Source organism: Procambarus clarkii, chromosome 18 (genome assembly GCF_040958095.1).
Source record: "Procambarus clarkii isolate CNS0578487 chromosome 18, FALCON_Pclarkii_2.0, whole genome shotgun sequence".
NCBI lineage: Eukaryota > Metazoa > Arthropoda > Malacostraca > Decapoda > Cambaridae > Procambarus > Procambarus clarkii.
Genome location: NC_091167.1, coordinates 39706113 through 39709780, shown reverse-complemented (window position 1 = coordinate 39709780; position 3668 = coordinate 39706113).

The window sequence follows — 3668 nt, the reverse complement described above, 5'->3', positions numbered from 1 at the left end:
AAATCGGGCCTTGCAGAGTAGGCTGAGAAGTGCGTTCTGGCTATTTGGTACGACATATATATATATATATATATATATATATATATATATATATATATATATATATATATATATATATATATATGTCGTACCTAGTAGCCAGAACGCACTTCTCAGCCTACTATGCAAGGCCCGATTTGCCTAATAAGCCAAGTTTTCCTGAATTAATATATTTTCTCTAATTATTTTCTTATGAAATATTAAAGCTACTCATTTCATTATGTATGAGGTCAATTTTCTTTTATTGAAGTTAAAATTAACGTAGATATATGACCGAACCTAACCAACCCTACCTAACCTAACCTAACCTATCTTTATAGGTTAGGTTAGGTTAGATAGCTGAAAAAGTTAGGTTAGGTTAGGTTAGGTAGGTTAGGTAGTCGAAAAACAATTAATTCATGAAAACTTGGCTTATTAGGCAAATCGGGCCTTGCATATTAGGCTGAAAAGTGCGTTCTGGCTACTAGGTACGACATATATATATATATATATATATATATATATATATATATATATATATATATATATATATATATATATATATATATATATATATGTATATATATATCGCATTTCTTTTTAAACGAAGAATATTTTACCAATTTTTGTTGTTTACATAACTTACTGGAATTTACCTGAGTGCCACCATCTCTCTAGTGGTCTCGATGGGGACAGGAAGCCGTGGCTTGTCGAAAGCCCCTCTCCTCTTTTTTTTTTTTTTTTTTGAGATATATACAAGAGTTGTTACATTCTTGTACAGCCACTAGTACGCGTAGCGTTTCGGGCAGGTCCGTGGAATACGATCCCCGCCGCGAAGAATCGCTGTTACAACCAAGTACACATGAAATTGAAATTGAAATAAGTTTATTGAGGTAAAATACACACAAAGGGATGAGGTAGCTCAAGCTATTCTCACCCCGTTCAGTACAACGTGTTAATACATACATAGACACACATCACAAACAATAAACATATTACCAAACATTCTGAGAGATAAACATATACATTTCCTCCTTCACAAGTAGTATGTTATCAGACGTACACACAAATACTTTTATGACCTATGTATACTGTATAGACAATTTGCAAGAGACATGCAGATAATTCAACAAAATATTAGTCTTGGTGCAAAATTCTTATATCTCTCAAGAATATCATCAACCTTTCCGTTGTGACACATCCAGGCTATTTGTTCAGGAACAGTCCTTATCTCAGTGTTTCTATATACATTAATCAACGGACAATCAAGAACATAATGGGCCAGGGTGTGAGACCTTAACATACCACATAGTTTACACCTCGTGTCATTATCATGAACACCTATCCCATATTCCCAGTAATATTTGTACCCAAGCCTGAGCCGCATGTACACAGAGTCACTCCAAGCATTTCTCCTTTTACCATAAGTGAAATGGGTGTTTTGACTCACATACATGTAGTGTTGCATGGTTTGACTGCTCTCATACATTATCTCTCTCCTCTCCACTCCTGCCTATGCCTGAATATTTCTGATTTTGCTTCTTATTTGTCTCATTGTGAATTCACATTCAATGTCAACTTGTGGTTTTGATGTGGCACGTTTGGCCAAGTCATCCGCCACCTCGTTGAGCACTATTCCAACATGAGATGGAATCCACATGAATTTCACACTATAACCTTTCAGCTGTATCTCAATTATTCTTCTCTTACAGTCCTCAACTATAGACATGAAGACTGGGTTTCGACTATTTAAGGACTCCAGTGCTCCTCGGCTATCGACAAATACAAAAACATTTTTGTCGTCATGACGTACTTCCTCCAAACACGCCAGAATGGCCTGCAGTTCAGCTTGTGTGGATGATATATAATTACTAAGCCGGAGTTCAATTATCCTGTCCACAGTCCCAAACTCCATATATTCCCTTATTAGGACACCACACCCTGCCCTGCCATCCTCCGCCACCGACCCGTCGCAATATACATGTAAACTGTTGCCTCTTGGTAACCGAGATATCATGCTTCCATACAAACACCGTAATTGTCCCGGTTCATGATGAATCTTTTTCACCTTGAGGGGTACAATTTCGACGTCTATTTTCTGTACTTTCCAGGGAGCAGACATATTACACTGTCGAGAGGGTTTACAGCAGTCAAGTACGTCGTATTCCCTGAGGTCATGAGCTAATCCCCTCCTGTAGCGTGTCTCCCTCAGTTTCCTGGAAGTGTGTACGTCACTCAAGCAGGTCTGAACGCTCTCAAACAGTTTATCCCCTCCTTTTCTCCGCATGAAACGAATAGATACCCTAGTGTTAATGTCACGGAGTCTATCACACACTGTAAATTTAATTCCATTCTCATTATTTCAATCATTGCATTTCTTTGACATCCAAGAATAATCCTCATAGCCTCGTTCTGTATCAGCTCTATTTTTTGAATTCTGTACACAACAGTACACATTTTACTGTTGAGTTAAACAGAGGTTAAGGATTTGCGCCCAGTAAATTCTCCCCGGCCAGGATATGAACCCATGACAAAGCACTCGCCGAACGCCAGGCGAGTGTCTTACCACTACACCACGGAGACTGGTAAATATGGATACTAGTTACTTGCTACAGATGATCGCACACGCATATTCTGACCATTTCGGACACAACATTTGTTCGTTTGGTATATATATTTAATGATTAGTCAATATTAAAACCACGATATAATACTATTTAGTTCATTTATTATGCACCCCAATACCCATCCTGTGGGCGGTAGTGGGAAGGGTTAGAGAGACATAATGGGCTCAGGGACTGAACCCCACATTTCATTTAGCTAAGCAAGTTACAGTCTTGATGAGCTAGTTACAAAGTTCAATATACATCGTCACATCATTAATTGGTTCAAAACCGACCACAAGTACAGTTTTGAGCCGAATTCTGACTCTCTGCGCCCATTTTCATTTTAAATTACGATCTTTTAAACCAAAAATATGCTAATTACTGAAGACAACGTTGGGTCATATTTTGCCCAAACCCCCCCTGCAGTTTTCCATATATCTGAAATGTCGGAAATTTGACTCCTGAGCGTGAATTTTGAGCCGAATTCTGACTCTCTGCACCTATTTTCATTTTCAAAATATCCTCTTTTATACCGAAAATATGCTAATTACTGAAAACAGCGATGGGTCATATTTTGCCCAAACCCCGCTGCAGTTTTCAAAATATATGAAATGTCGGAAATTTGACTCCTGAGCGTGTTTTTTGAGCCGAATTCTGACTCCCTGCACCTATTTTCATTTTCATATTACGAACTTTTATACCGAAAATATGCTAATTACTGAAAACGGCGATGGGTCATTTTTTGCCCAAACCACCCTGCGGTTTTCAAAATATCTGTAATATCGGAAATTTGACTCCTGAGCGTGATTTTTGAGCCGAATTGTGACTCTCTGCATCTATTTTCATTTTCAAATTACGAACTTTTATACCGAAAATATGCTAATTACTGGAAACGGCGATGGGTCATATTTTGCCCAAACCCCCCTGCAGTTTTCAAAAGATCTGAAATGTCGGAAATTTGACTCCTGAACGTGATTTTTTATCCGAATTCTAACTCTCTGCACCTATTTTCATTTTCAAATTACGAAGTTTTAACCGAAAATA